Source organism: Manacus candei, unplaced genomic scaffold (assembly GCF_025592945.1).
Source record: "Manacus candei isolate 608988 ecotype Guabito, Panama unplaced genomic scaffold, ASM2559294v1 h1tg000017l, whole genome shotgun sequence".
Classification (NCBI taxonomy): domain Eukaryota; kingdom Metazoa; phylum Chordata; class Aves; order Passeriformes; family Pipridae; genus Manacus; species Manacus candei.
In genome coordinates this window covers 17,765,760-17,782,606 of record NW_026138065.1, presented here as the reverse complement: position 1 = coordinate 17,782,606, position 16,847 = coordinate 17,765,760, and the positions used below count along the sequence as shown (strand labels likewise).

Genomic DNA, 16,847 nt, shown 5'->3' with positions numbered 1-16,847 from the left:
CCTATAGAAATAAAACTTACAAGCAAAACAATATATCCTTGGCAGTTAAAAATACATGTATGTGCTATGCTATTTACTGGTTTTCAGTAACAAAGTGCAAATTCATAATTAAGTCTGCTAGTTCTCTCACAAACCTAACTGGGAGATATTTTGGGGGCATGGCATTGCTGGCTTTCAGGGAGCTTTTTGAAAAGCAAATTGTACTTCTCAATACAGTGTGTACTCTCTTCCCTTTTACTTGCTTAAGACATTAAGGAAAGGTAATGGAAATGCATCCAAATCCCGTCCTCCTATGTGAATGGCATCTGTTTACGGGTGCTATTTACTTTGAATATAGAGTGGAAAATACCTCACCTTTAAACTACATTTGTCTGAGGTATTCTCATGACATGAGCTTTACCACCCAAGAAATACTCATATTTTCTTTTAAACAATCATGTTTTTTATTCATTATCTAGTTTGTCTGCTGTATTCATCATAAATTTGTGATATATTTAATGCTTATTTGGAAAAGGAAACATTTTTCCTTTCTCTATAGAGAGGCTAAGAAATTAAAATAGCAATAGTAACTCAGAGAAATGGGCAGCAAGCAAGTAGTTTTAATAATGTCAATCCTTTGTAAAGGGAATCAAATATTTCTCATAGTTTTCTCATTTAGTTTTGCTTGAAATCTTCCTTGTAATTTTTTTCTCCTGTTCTAAAGTGGCTTTATGCAATCTCACACTACAGGGTAATCTCTACTCTCCTTAATGCCAAAAGACTGTTTGATGGAATCAGAGACAAAAATCCTCTGAGAGAATGCAATATTTCACTTCAACAAAATGAAAACAAAATCCTTTGATTGTAGCAGAGTTTGGGTTTGTTTTGTTTTTTTTTCTTATAAGGGCTGAAGACATTTTGGCAGCTATGATGCTTTTCTTGTGATTTGTGGTATTGTTTATTATGAAAACAAATTGCCCATCTATTGGAGGATATTGAGCCAAATTTGCTGATGTCAATGAAGATACCCTGCAGCTTAAATGAGGTTGTTATAGTCTATGCAGGAACTTAAGAGATTTATAAAACTGCTGCAGAGAAACATCCCAACTTTGCAGCTTTGGAACATTTTTAACTGGGAACCCCAGCAATGTGAAGTGAAAGTGGTATCCAGCTTTTGGGTTGGGCTTCATTTTTAAATGGAAGAGGTGAATCTTCACTGATGTCTGGCAGCAGAAGTCTCCAAGAGCAGAGGGAAGGAGTCAGTTTTTCAGTGGATAGTGGCTCACCTGTGGTGGATCAGCACATACTTAAACCAACCTCAGCCCAGTACAGCAACATCACAAATACCAGGAAAATCATTCCTCCAATGGAGGGAAATCTCTGCTCTACCTGAGCCTTTTGCTCTGGCAAAGATAGTCGAGTGCTAAGAGAACAACAAGGGATTTTCTAGTGACTCCCCTACTTTTGAGACACAATGAACTGAATTCTCAAGTCTGACGAGACATACAAATAAACTGCTTTCTATAACAGTGTAGAAAAGCAGATTTCCTAAGCAGTGATAGTAATTGCTGCCCAGTGGAGAAAATACCGAGTCGTAAAAGACTGTCAGAACTTTCCCAAGCACAGAAAAGATCAGAAAAGGCATGACTAGGGAAACTAAGAGAAACTTTTGTTAGTCTGTTCCATATTGTGCACGTATTTTTGTAAAAGCTTCAGGCAAGAATCTGTTTCCCAGCTGCTTGCTGGGTGAAGTTCTGATGTTCTGCATGCTAGGTAATGGTATGAGGAGAAAACAGCTTATTTTCATTGACAATAAAACATCATGGATTCCTTAATTGTGAGAAATACAATGTCTCGAATTTTATCTATTAACTAGTACTTGTACTAGCCATGTGTGACTACTGTGGGTTGAACTGCATCACTATCTCTGTGATCCAGCAGCAGAATTGTAATGTGTAAAAAGAACATTTTTGTAGTGAACATAGCCTTTCTTCGTATCTAGTTTTATTAGGCGGTCACAGTGCACTTTCACAGCAATGACGTTTCATTGAATATGACATTGCAACCCTTTCAGCTTCACTGCTTTCAAGTCTGCCAAACTGACTTTGAAGATCAACAGAGTGATAAGGAGACAGCACTGCCCTCTTTCACCTTGGAATATGGAAATGTAGAAATAATACAGATTGTATATCTTAATAATACTTCATGTCTTATTAAGATTTGTATCTTTTATATATATATGTATATATATATAAAAAATATATACCCCCCAACCATTCTATATATGCATTTGAGAATGTTATGTTATTCCAAAAACATTTGACCTGCTGGCCCAGTCTGGAGCCCATGCAGGCCACAGGGCTCCACTTGCTTGCTGCTTGCTAGCTTCGTGCAAACCCTAGTCAAAATTTCTTTTTTTTAATAGAAATGAGCTTGGATCAATAAAATAGTTCTAATTTCACAAGTGGCCTCTCCCTGGGAGATTGGATTAGATCTGTTTCCCTTTTTCTTTAAGGGAAAAAATTATTTTAGCTGAAAATTGCATAATTATGTTTCTTTTACCTAAGGCAAGTTTTGCCAGTGAGCCACCATCAAAAGTATGCATTTAAGCAGAAAACCAGCATTTCTGGCTGGAAAGAAAAGCAACATTATCTCTACTTTGTTTACTTTAACTTGACCGGCAACGATTTAGCACGAACATGGGAGTTTTGCCTGAACGTAGCTAAGAGTGCCTAGGAGAGGGAAAGAGATGAAGTCCATATGTTACATATGGGTGTATGCGCGTTCATGCCTTGCTTAAAAGGTTTAGTATACATCACTGAGCAAAGTTGTGAGATGTTATCTCATTGCCAATACATCAGCCTGTTTTGCTTGGATGAAAATTGACCGCCATTCAGAATACCAAATCTCACTCTCTGTGAGAGGCAGAGGGCAGGGTTGGTCGAGAGCATATGCTGGAATGCCTTTTACTTCTCTGAACTTCATACAAGAGAGCTAGAATGCAGCTGCTATCAGCACTTTCCGCTATACTCCCATAGGAAAATTTATTCTGTGAAATTCAACTGACCAGAAAACTATAAAGGGAGAAGAAAGTGAGAATACATGCACTGCAAAGCTATATGGAAAATGAAATCTTTTGTCAAAGAAATGGATACCTCACTTGGCATGCTGCTAAAGTTTAAATAATTTTAAAGTGAAAATCAAAAGAGTTTGAAAATTTTTCTTACTCTAAAAATATAGGATTCAAGTGATTTCATTAAAAATACTTTCAGAGAAGTAAAATATGTGAAAGATTTTTTTTAAAAGTATTTTCTTGATATTTCCACATAATTTACTTTCATCCTGTTAATATAGTATTAAATGCAGTGTTTTCATGTATGTACAGGCGTAGAGATTCCACTGAAAGTAATGGAAAGAATCCCACTGACTTGAAAGACCTTGGAGCTGAGCCCTCACATAAATTGCTAATTAAACTTGATTAGTAAGTAAGGTTGGCCAGTGGAAAAAGTTTACCAGATTTATAGCCTACCTGAATAATAGGTAGTGGAAATAGCAAAGGTCTTGCAACTTTATTGTTGAAGTTCTGTTTGACCACAACACAGCATGAGCTACAGTCCTGTATTGCTTTTCATCAAATTAATTCCCTAGTTCATAGAAGTAAGGTAAATTTTCTTTCTAACATGAATTTTTACTGTTTACATAAGACAGGCTTCCTTTTCATTAAAACTTTTGTTATGTTTCCTTTGAAAAACAATCATACAAATTATGGGAAAGGGAGTATAGCTTGCATTTATGGGATTAAATTAAAAAAGGGAGAATTATGGAGACTATCAGGGGAAACATTCATCTATTAGAGAAAGATCTATTAGAGCATGGAATTATCTCTTGCAGGAAGTAGAGGAAGCCATTTCACTTGAGAGACTTTAAAACTGCATTGAATGAAGCACAGAAAAATCCAGCATATAAGTGGGATTGGGAAATGGGCTGGCTCACTTAATAGACATTCTGTGTCTCTGATACCTAGAAGAATTTTAGAAGTTTACAATTTTAGGAAAGACTTGTGTATGTCTAGGTTCAGCTGTGGTACTGATAATACTAAACAGTTTACATTAGACATTACATTAGACAATTTTCAGTAACCCACATGTAAAGCTAACCAGGAAAATCCTCAAGGAAAAAGAAATCAAAATAAGAGGAAAACTAAAACCCTGTGACTCTGAAAGGATTCTTAATGTGCCTATGCCTTCTGATTCTTACCAGTTTGACTCACTGTGGTATAATCACTTTACTTTCCAAGAGATGGGTAGGATTCTGACCTGCTGGTATGAAAAACAGAGGTTGAATGAGGTCAGTATTTGGCTAACGTATTTGGCACCACTAATAGCGGTGCTCACTATTAACCTAATTCTATGGTTATCAATACTTTCATAAATTAAACACATTGTATGTGCGCTGATCTGGCATTAAAATGAATCCAGTATGCTTTTAAGGATAACTATAGTTTGCTACTAGACTTTTGGTTCCACTGATTCAGTTACTTGAAGTCTGCAGCTGCCTGACTTATTTTATTTGGTTAACAGACTTTGCTGTGCGTATTTGACCTCATTAAGTGGAGGGTGTATGCAATAAATCCTATTAAATATGGTGTAGATAAGAACGTTACATACCCCCAAAAGCTCTCCTAATACAGCATGAAAATATTATTTTCATTAATATGAAAAATGTTGCTACAGAATGCATTTTGGAAGGAAAAAAGTTATTTTCCTCATGGCTTACTTAAAATTATTAAGGTGTTCTTTGAAGACCATCACAGCATGGCTTAGAATTAATCAACAAACTGTTCCTAAATGCCATTTGCCAGGAATAATCAAACAGGCATATGTTCAACACTCAGGAAACATTTTAGAGGATTAAAAGTCACAGCATGGAGAGGAATATGAGATCCTAAACCTTCCCCTGCACTCAGACAAGCAGACAGCCACATCATGAGCAGCTGAATCAGACTTCAGAAACTGTTTGCACAAACTATGAAAATGTTTGGCAAGATAAAATGTACCCTCAGCTGGAAGAAAATGATTCAGTGGTCACATGATGTCCCATGGCCCTAGTTTTGAAACAGACCTTCAGAAACATACTCAACATGTGTTGATCACACAGATGAAAGCATGCATTGTACAGATGGGAATTCCAGTGTCCTGCACAGAGCCTTCAGGACTTATGAAAGAGTGTATTTACTGTGTACTTTTAGGACAACTGTGGAAAAAAAGTGCCTTTATCAGTCAGTATGGTAGTTATGGAAACCTTGTTTTCTTGAACATACTGAAGTACTCATGTGTACACATATGGTATTGGTGATTAATTCATCTGTCCCTTGATGCATTCCTCATCACTGAAATAGAGAAACAAAACAGAAGAAAATGGAAAAGACTGCTGTGGAAATAAAAGCCTCATTTTACTCAGTCTAAAGCATAACAAAGAAAAAAATTATTTTTCAATACCCTGTAGACCTGAACTCCTCCTCTTAGGTATTTTACCAAGCTTTATGGCTGGGTAAAACAACCCTAGATATGTATTTCGTATATCATGAAGGGATTTTAAAAAGCATGTGTAAGACACACCTCCCACCACCACTTTTTTGTTCTCTGCATATTTATTTAGTTATTTTTAAAAAGGGGAGAATGTGCGTTTTGATCTTTTAAATAATCTCAATTGTAGAGGTTGTTTTATTTTTTCTGAATTTGTATATCCAGGGTACTTCTTTTAGGGGAGACCAGTTAAACCTCAAAGCAGACAAACAGTTTTCTTAATATTGACTGTAGCTTCAGATTGACATTTCTTAATGAGCTTAAACCCCAAATCCTGCCTTGCTGAAAACAGTCTAAGTTCATCAAGGTTTCTAATATTTCAGCTCAACCCTGAGACATATAACAAACCCACAGACCAGGCAAGAAGTCAAAATAAGCAAAGATCTCTCTGGATTTTTTAGTGTGTTCTCTGGAAATACATAAATCTCAATGTAGGTTTTATCAGGCATATTTTCCCTTGGGTCTAACCTAACCTTCTGATTTTTCTCATGAAGCTCTGTATTTGTATAAAGGCATCGATGTTTATATGCATATGTTTGTTCATTAAGCTCATAAAAACTTAGTACAATCTGGGCAGATCTGCTTTATGGATATGAACATACAAATGTGATGGAGTAGACTGTTTTGCATTGGGGATGTATTTATAAATATGAATTCAAAGAACCAGCCACATTTTAGTATATTGTAAAATGTTTTATCCATGTGCATATTTTGTAAGCACACAGGTATTGTTTTCAGTTGTGTTAAACCAGCTCTTTGCTGATTTATGTGGGCTATGGTGAAGCTATGAATTATATCTAGAGAACACAATGTTACAGTTAAGGCTCCGTTCCTTTGCCAATATGCTTAGTTTTCAGGATGGATTTATTATTTGATTTATGTTCATTTTTCAAAAGTAGAACTACTTAAATGCTTTTAAAATGAACGGTACAATTAGACAGGACCAATTGTCAACTAAGATAGGTAGAATTACCTCAGAGGTTAAATTGGCCTACTGTTAAAATTATTGATGTTGGCCCAGAGACCAAAATTTTAACTCAGTCCTCATTCAGTCATCATTCATATTGACCTTTGTCAGGTTTTTATTTGCAGAATTGAATAAAAAATGTGAGTTTGGATCCATAAGCTGTATATTATTTTAATAAAATTGTTGACCTTTCTGGTAGATGATCACAGTGACAAAGTTAGGTTTCTTGCCAGGTTGGATGGCTATACGATTAAACTTTGAGGATTTATAATTATAGTAAAAATTAGTTTTGCCAAAGTATCCAACCAAGGATAGGCCTTTGACCTTTTCTATACTCTGTAGGTAATAAATTCTACCTGGATGTATGGCAGGAGTGATGTTCAGTGTCCCAGTCGTCCACCCGAGGTAGACATTTTGCTCTAATGCATATATTTTGATCTCTGCTTCTTGGACGATGCCATCACAAATTACAAAAGGCCATTTAATTATGTCATTTCATTGATCAGATTTGCCACTGCCGTCTTTGTTCCTAATACCTGTAATTATGCTTGGACTTAATGAAAAGGCCACAACAAAATGTCTGAGGAGCCCTATAACCTGGTTTTCCACATTCCTGGCCTTTTGTTTGTTCCAGGATTTGTGACACAGTAATTGATAATGATAGGTGGTAGATGAGATAAGTGGTTTTACTGTAATTCCAGGAAATTAGTTTACTTGCCCTCATGGCCAGAAGCGTATTTCATCCAACTGTTTTATAACTATTTGTTAAGGAATAAAAATAATAATAATAATAATTAGAAAAAATAAAAGAGAGAAATCCTGCAGCTCTGCTCCCAGCAAAATTTCACTTCTTTTTGTTTAAGTCTAGCTTTGGGAAGTTACTTGGTACTAAATGAGCCAGGATAATAAGTGACAGTAGTAAAAAATTGAGGCAAATAGGCTGCTAGTGCAATTTGGCAGCATCGTTTTATCTGTGCTACAATTTTCTCATAAATAGCACTTCCATAATTTTAATCATACTTCAATATTATTGCTTGTATGAACATGGCTCTAGTGATTTTTTTTTTAAATGTAGTTTACAACATTTTTAAACTATATGGAAGGGCTGAAGCATACCTTTCACATCTATGGTAAAGATGCTATTTGTGATAAGCAGTGAAGGAAGAGAACAGAGCAGAGTGCTTTCAGTCAGAGGACATTTTCCATTCATTTAGTTTCAGTGATATGCCTCCAAATGGCAATCTAGTGTAACTTGGGCCCTAATTTGTAACATATCCTTCTGGAAGCTGACTAAATTCCAACTGATTTTTCATTTCTGGATGTTGTCAAAATTTTGCGTGAAGTCCAAATAACCGAGCTTCAGCGTCATCAAAGAGGCCAGAAAATGTTCATGGTGAACACACCTGTTGTGTGTTATCGGGGGAAACCAAAGTGTTATGGCTTTGGAAAAAGAACTTTCAAAGAAGTCACTAAATCAGGCTACAAATGAGATGGAAGACTAATACTTAAAAAGACAAAGGACTTGTGAAAAGTAATTGCACAACCAGTGTATCCCATTTGGAAGAAGCACTTAAATGTGTCAACAAGACTTGTGGCAACATCTGCTGAGCACATTTTGATGCCATCCTTTATAGCTACTAGTTTTTATAAGGCATGGCCATTTCAGAAACATATCTGAGACTACAGTGCTGTGAGCAACTGAGAAATCTGACAATTTCTTTACACTGAAATGACACGGACTCGTTCTCTCTCTTGTCCTTCTGTCACTCTTTCCAACCTTCCCTGGTCTTTACTGTGCAGTTTTCAGCAGGGCTAAGAAGCTGGATTGATTGAAGAAAGCATTCAACCAGCTCTAGATATTTGTCTGTATAGACCTTGTAGCAAAACATATAGGATAGAGATTGAGTGGAACCTCTTACAGCAAAAAATGTATTATTAGAGTCACTAATTGCATTTTATGGATCCTAAGAGATTGTGGTAGTTGAAATATTTTGGGTCTCTCACACTGACAGCAAGATGCAATGTTAAGGTCAGCGTGGGCTGATAAAGTATTGGATCTGTGTCTTAATTCCTTCTGTGACATCGTGCCTCGGATTTATGATCCATTTATCCGAGCTGTACACAATCACTAACTAGCTTGTGATATGCAAATGACGTCTTTACATGTAAACCACGGTAAAGGGCATGTTCTGAAATTGCAGGAGACACCATGCTGAACACTGAAGCATCTGTATGAGATAATTGAGGGACAAGTTAAAACTTAATTGCTCCAAGGAAATTATCTGAACTGAAAATGCCCAGGATACTGGAATATCAGAGTCTGTATCTTTGGTGTAATATGTAATATTCTTTGGAGAAAGAGATATTTTAATATGTAGTGAACTTGTCAGTCTAGTAACTGGTCAGTTGTCCTCCTCCTGCTCATTTTCACCAAGGACTTTCTGAAAACCAACAAGGTAAGGAAAAACTGTACCACGGTTTCAAGTAGAAGCATTTTGAGAATAATTCTTCTGCAAGGAAATATTGTGATCAGACATCCAAAAACCACTTTTGGACTTTTTTTTTTTCTGAGGGAGTTGGCAGGTTCTTAGGAAATGAGTAATTCTCCGAATGGGCAGGAATTTACTTAGGAACTTACTAATTGCTGGACTCTGGCATGTCCATTATTCCCTGGGCATCGGCACTACTTGGTAATGTCCATGGGATTAATCAAATGAGCCTGGTCCAGACAATGGAGAGTGTTAATAAGACCTTTGCAGAGCTTATGGAAAGTGTCTGGTTATTAGTATTGCACAGAGGTGCAGAAAGCTGAAGAATTCTTGTAGCTGTTGACATTTCTTGGGAGTTGTTCATAAAAAAATGCTGGAGGTGGAAGAGGATGTCTGATATATTCAATTAAAGAGTAAACCTGCAGATCAGATTCAAAATAGCAAAGAAAGGAAGAAAAACTATGTTTGAGTCTAACAAGTTACACTTGGGCAATAAACAACAGAGTGTCATTCAGTGTGTGAATAAATCATGCGCACTCAAAAGGAGCTTGGGCTTTGTGAAATGCTTGTGGCCCCATCAAACCAGCAAATGCATGTGCATTAGTCACAGACTCTAGTCCTTGAGAGCAAGCTAAAAAACTGTATTAAAAAGCAAGCTAATGAAAAGGGTAATTCGATGTGTTTATATCAAGGAAAATAAAAAATATGAGGAAGAGAGAGAGAATTCTGATATTGTTAGAAATTACTTTGCCTTATAATGCATCTTTTAGTATGATTTTCCAAAGAAAATAGTACGTTACTTATACTTCTTTATGATTATTTCAGACAAGTAAGAAATTTATTTTAGTTGTTTATCTTTTTTAAAATATTTTTTTTGCTGATAAATCTGTTATAATAAAAAATATGCATATTATTTTGTGGGAGTGATCTATATATATAGTGCATTCTGTCTTATCTAAACTAAGTCAATTGACAGATGTCTTCAAAATTTCTGCCATCTGAGATCATATTGTTAACTTTTTGTATGCTGGGCTCCTCCGTATAAACTGGGTTGTACCCTTTTTTAACATGTGACTCACACTATTCATTTAATACATTTAATTGAATGCTAAATACTTTGTACAGAGAACCTGTAAAAAGGTAGGAGCATTATATCACTTGTTAACCACCCTTCTACGCCTCTGAAAAGACTGACATCAAAGGAAGCTAATTTTTGGAATCTACTTGAATACATCTTGTGCTTCTTGCAGTACTGAAAGTCAGAGGACTTGAATTTTAAACATGGTTCCTTCTGCTAATAATTTAGTGGTTCTATTCATTGATTTATTGACAGACTCTCTTTCATTTTATTGTTTTTATTTAGGCATAAACAGAGAATAAATAGAATATCTATATTATTTTATTGCTCACTAAATAGCATTATTTTAATTGATTAAATCTATGTTTAAATATACCAGCACAAAATTTTGGATCCACTCTTAAAACATGTTTGCAAAACATTTTGTCACGTATTTCTACCCATGCAAAACTTCATAGATTCAGGTGAAATTAATTTTCCTTCCATTCTTCTGAAAGAGTTTAGACAAATTTGCCTCTTGGGTAAGCTAGTTTTTTTCTTTAAGGAAGGTAACTTATGTTTAAAAAATTCAGCAGCAGAAATTCAGGGCAAATTCCAAGAGGGGATGCACTGCATTTAAAGAACAGCCTGCATTCTAGGGACATCTTTCCTTTTTAAAGATTTGAATCATTTTTTATTGCACAGCTATGTCCTCAGAGAGCTAAGATTTACAGCCCTCATTAACGTAATTTATAAGACTAAATGACAAGCATACTAAAGGATCTGCAGCTGATCCAGTCAGCAACATAGAGATAATTCAGATTTGTCCAACCTGGTCTTGTCAAGTCAAGCAAAACAAAATCAATCAGTGAACAGAAGGAGTGGGAGTACTTAAGCTGAAAAAGAGAGTCTGTTTCCTGCTAGGGAGGTGGGGCTGGGCAGCCCATGCCTTTGCGTTTGAGACAAAATACTTCAGGAACTCGTGTCTTTTATTTTTTTCTGTCTTTTTCTTTATACTAACGTTCCCTGAGAAATCTCCTTCTCTCTTTCATCTGTGCAGTCTTGAAGAGTGGCATGATGGCAGTGCTCAGGAATAGCTTTCTCAAAGAGAGTCCAAGTCAGAAAATTGCTATTTGAGAAAGAATCACATTTCCATCTTGCAGCCACTAATAATAACCTACCAAAATGTTCACTCTCAGTTTTAAATGACCCCTTGTGCTTGCTGAAATTAAGTTAGTTGACACAACTCGTATTTTCTCTTCAACTGAGAACCAGCTACAAGTGAGAGGCATGTGTGCCCTGGTCAAGGAGAAGAAAGCTGAGTCCTTGAGCAGGGAATCTGATCACCTAGGCTGTGGATTCCTTCCCATCTTTACGTCCCATTTGCCTGCACATGCATCGCCAAATAACATAATTTCAAAACTTGGGTTGAGCTGGGGTTGGAAGTGGTGGAAACTTAGTTCTACTACCTTTGTTATGTACTTCAACATTGAGCTGTGTACTTCACTGAGCAGGGCCTGCCTGCAAATAACCTTCCTTGGAACTTGCAGAGAATTGCCCAGTAACAGATACTGAAAGCTGTATTTTAACTGGAAGGACGGTGAAGAACCGACAGCCCTAAACTTTCTGCCCCGCATGGATTTTAGCTGATAGCTCTAGCATGTGGTGTCTGTCGATGTGCCTAGTGCCATGAGCTAGTCAGAGACATGTGAGCCTGTTTGTGAACAATTCATTGAGCAAGGAACTAGTTTTTGCTTTATTAGCCTTGTTTTCATGCTTGTCTGGAGTGATATACAATGAGGTGTTTTTGGTTGAAGAGTTTTGAACTTTTTTTAGTAACAAAATCTGGTTTGTTCTAAGTAAAAGCAGAAGTAATGCACTGCAATTTATGTCTTGGGTCACAAAGATTAAAAAAGAAAATTCCAAATACTGTGTTTACCTCCTGGCACAGCAAAAAGTAGAAAAGACAACACGTTCATGAGCAGATGCTTGGCTCCCTTTGCTGGTGGCTCATTAGAATGCTGTGTAACCAGACTCCATACAGGTGGATAGTTAAGAGCAAATAATTTTAATTAGTTCCTTTTTAGATCTATGTACCCAAGGACCTCTAGGAGCTTGACCTTGGGCCAGAAACCAGTCTGGTGTTTTAAGTCAATGTGGGCCTGCTAAGATGCTTGTCTTGCTTTTGACTAATTTATGACTCGTTCTCTCCGCAGTTAGTCATAGTACTGCAAGTTTCCACAGTGTGAAGTTGCAACTAAGAAGAGGAGGAACTAGGACAGAGAAAAAGTCAGGGAAGAAAATAAAGTGGGAAAGATTTATTATTATACAATCTGGGTGGAAAGAAAAAAGAAACAAACTAACCAGGTAGTTACAGTCTAATGTGAGGTTCAACCAGTTAAACTACAAGGAACTGTTGGTGTTCCGTGGACCAACCAACCAATCAAACAAACAAAAAAACCCCAACACCCAAAATATTCTTTATCATGAACACCTCATTAATGAATATTTGCTCAGTGTACCATGGATCAAATGTCAGACTCTGTCTTCAAAGTGCCCTGGCTGTGTTCTGTGGGTTATGGTGATCCTTTACTTAGGTTATTTTGGTTGGATTTGGTGATGGTCTTACCAAACTACCTGGGAGAACTAGTGCAATAGAATGTAATATAAATCTTTGGACTGAGAAGACCTAAAAGGAGGAATTTTGGAAGGGGAATTAATGAAAACAATAATGAGAGAATTTATGGAGAATATTTTAAAATAGTGAACAGTAAAATCATAGCTGATTTTTAACATGTTTGAGATGAGATGAGATGATGAGATGAGATGAGATGAGATGAGATGAGATGAGATGAGATGAGATGAGATGAGATGAGATGAGATGAGATGAGATGAGATGAAGGCTTAGAAGTTTCACATGAGGCTTTCATGTGATCAAAAATTTAGACATCAAGTAACAAAGCCACAATTTAATGCAATCATTGCTTTCTTAGGCCTTCCTTCTCAGGCTGTGTGTTCTAGAGATGGTATTATATTCTTATCTGCTGCAGGAAAACAGCGTGTTGTGTTAATGCATTTAATGCTTTAGTTAGATATACCATGGGATCCCATTTGAAAAAAAAAACCACAACCTCAAACCCAAAAAGCTAATTTCTTTCTGTATAAATTGAAGCAATTGATAGATGAGCCCAGGGCAGAAACAGCTATACAAGTTATTTGTGTCCCTCCACCTTCATCCTAGTAGCACCCATAATGATAACTTCCACTGAGAGAAGAAACCATATAATCTCGAGCAGCCTTTTGCAGCTCTAGAGATACTTGTTTCCACTGAAATGGCAGCAAAGACTAGGTGAATTACATAAATTCACTTTAAAATGTAATGGCTTATGAAACCAAAACTCCACAGGTTCTGTGCAGTAGATTTTGTAGCATTTGAGATAGAAATCTGCCCTTTATCACTGTCTAAGTGAAGGTATGCTTGAATTATTGCACCAATTTTTGTCTAAAGAATCTATTGCCACCTTTGTTTTTGTTTTTTATGCCAGAAGACAGCTTGTTTCCACACTCCAGTTTTATGAGCATACACTAGAAGAAACACAACAGAACCAGCTGGAAGCGTTTTGGATGAAAGGCTTTTGTTGATTATATGTATATAAGTGCCAATAGCTCTTCAAATGGAGAGCAACCAACACTGAACCCCCAAAAATTCAGACTGTTCAGTTCAGATAAGCATCCAAAAATCTGCTTAACCAAAACTTGTCCAAACCTCTTTGGTCTGGAAGTCAGGCTGGAAATGTTATATGATCAGACTTTCTTATGAGTTTTCCAGTGCTCATTTCCTTTTGCCTGCAAAGAGATAGCATGAGAACAACTTCTTAGAGTGTGGTATGTCTGTAATTAGGCTTCTACTCTTGGCTGAAAAAAAACCCAGCAGTTAACCAGGCCTGTTTTGAACTCGTGCAGGGAATGGATTTTATGCCAAGTCTAGCCCTAATAATTACATAGAAGAGATAAACCATATACTCTTATGCAATGAAATATGAATAGTATTAATTCCTTTGCAAGATTTTAAAGCCACTTCCTTTCTCCTTGTGGTACTAAATCCAGTAGTTTCATTTTAAAACCGAACTTGGACTAAAATTGAGTTCATTTGTAAGTGAACTTCAAATTAAGTCTAACAGTAGAAAAATTGCTAATGCAACAAAATTGTCTCTACTTTTCCCTTTTCAATGTGTTTTAGAGTATAATCATATTTTGATCTACATTCCATGTTTTGATCTATATTCCATGTGATCCTTTTTATGAAAAAGAAAAAGATAATAATGGCTTTACTGTGAATTAGGCTAAGAGAGCTGGCCAATGTTGGGAAAAACATATATGAAAAAGATATAAAGTGTTATGTAGTTAATAAAATATGTGAAACATACAGGAGCCAGGTAAGTCATAAGAAAGCACAAAAGCTTGCATAGTAAGATGAGAATACTGCATCTCTGGTGTATGAGAAATAGCACCCCAGGTCCTGAAGTCAGTAACATTGATTACTGGTTTTTCTGTCGAGGGCAGAAGAACTAGGGCACCAAATCTCAGACTATGTTCCTCTGATTCCTTTTTATTGGCCTCAAATATTTCAAATTATAGGAACTTAATGGACAAGTTTGAACTGAGCTGTTGCCAACAGATATCCACATGCGTGGCTAGAATTCACACAGTTGCTAGCACAGTTTCATGCAGACCGGTGGTTCTTGTGTGGGTCCTTGGAAGTTCAGTACCACCTACAATTCAAATTTTGTTTCTTCTACTGACCGAAAAAATGTTGCAATCATTGAGGGTAACATTAATCTATATAGATATGAAACATTAGTTTCAAAAGTAGAAAAAGTGGTCATTACTAAATTAAGAAATTCTGGCAGAGAAAGTGCTAAATCAGGGTAAACAAAGTTGGGTTTTTACATTCATGTGTAAAATAACTTGTCCATTACAAAGACAGAGGAACAGAAAGCTGGTCAGAAGACTTTGTCCTTTACCCATCAGCAGCTTTTCCCATACAAATTTGCATACCTTGTTCTGTTTGGCTTTCAAGGTGAACAAAAAAGCCTTAATCATGTTTCTTGTGTAATGCTCTTTCAGTAAAAAGTGCCTAACTACAGAGTTTCCAAAAGTTTTGAGGTGATGTAGGCACTGTGAGGAAAAATGTACACAGGTATCCCAGATATCAAGCTGCAGCTAAGGTACTAGGAAAAAGTTTCTTTCCAAAAGTTGAAAACACTAACAAGTACGGTGTTAGAAACACTGGGCAGGAGAAACGCAGAAACGCCTGTTCTCTAAGTGCCTTTTATGGCCTACCTGGCCCCACTGCAGGGGCTTCCAGGCACCTCTGTGAGAACTTTATCTTCTCTTGTAGCAGGGAGTCAATCTCCCTGTCAGGAAGGGAGAGAAACACACATAAAGCTATCCATGGGGAGAAATCTTTGTTCCCAGGGAGCAAAGTTTCCTGGAGTGAACACTAACTTTTCCCTCCTGAAGCAACTCTTCTGAAGGTTTTTCTACACTTACAAGTAACATTTGCAGTATAAACTGAAGCATAAAAAGAGCTTTGAACACCTCCACATTTGAAAATGAAAAGTCAGCTCCTACATAACTTTTGTGTTTTTCAAAAGTTTACCTATAGATAGATAATTGATTTCATTTGTTCAACTCGAGGTCTCCATTTTCTTTGTTGCTTCATCTTAATTCTGCATATTCTTAAGAATACACATCAGTGTTCTTTGTAGTCAGCCTAGGTCTCACCAGCTGTTTTGGTTCCCAGAGCTTTCTGTAAAAGGGAAACATCAGGAATATTTTATAGTTTACATTTTTTGTTGCCACTAGTCTGAATAATATCTGATAGACACATGCTTTGAAATTTGTCAGGAAAGGGATTCATCTTTTACTTCAACTGATTTCTGATGTAATAGCCCACAGAAGTAACCACAATGTCAGAGGTTAGGGAAACAATTCTGATTAAAAAAAAAAAAATCAGGAGAAAGACATTGAGAAATATAGTTATTTTTTCCAGCTTCTCTCTCATCATTTAGTTTCTTTCTGGTTCTGTCATACTCAAGCCTTTGAGTTTTTTCTCTGAATTGTTACATATATCACCCTGAGTTGCTTCTTCCTTAAAAGAAGAAAATCATGCAGAAAGAACCATAGTTCATTAAGAGAATTAATGATCCTATGTAGTCTAATCACTCAGGATGTTATAATCTGTGAAGTGATGAGTTTCACTGACTAGTTATTTGCTAAAATCTGAACAAAATCACTGCATTTGTATTTACAGAATGCCAAACCACAACTTTATGCTTAACTCCTTCTCCCCTGTTCCTGAATGGATGTCGTAGACACAGAGAAAAGGGAGGACAACAATAACCCAGTGCGCTTTCTCCAAAAATGAAAGAGTTTTAAAGTAGTTATAATAAACAAAAAAGAAACAAAGGAAAGCACAAAGGATGGTTTAAGATGTGTTAACCCCAATGCACCCTGCATATAGAGACACTGTATGGAATTCAAAGTTATCAGGGTAAGTCCCACCTAAAAGTTCTCTGTTGCCTTCCCTGATTGATGTCCAAATGAAATTCTGACTGGCCACTTCTTTAGGTGTGAATTTTCAGTATCTGCTTTTGAATCTTCTTTCATATTTCTTCCATATTGTTTTAAAATGAGTAAATATCATTTTAACCCTAGTTTCCCAAAAATAATCATTCTTGACAAGAGCCTATACCGGGTAGTCTAGG

At 36.5% G+C, this 16,847-nt stretch overlaps 1 protein-coding gene across 1 annotated transcript in view; it reads right to left on the bottom strand.

Moving 5' to 3' along the window:
• Nucleotides 1-2,367: 2,367 nt before the first annotated feature.
• The window catches only part of LOC127469156 (uncharacterized), a 643,570-nt gene continuing 629,090 nt past the window's right edge, over nucleotides 2,368-16,847 (bottom strand). Inside the window, exon 12 of the mRNA XM_051783174.1 lies at nucleotides 2,368-2,377. The gene's annotated coding sequence lies outside the window, so the exon portion shown is untranslated. The remainder of the gene's footprint in view (nucleotides 2,378-16,847) is intronic.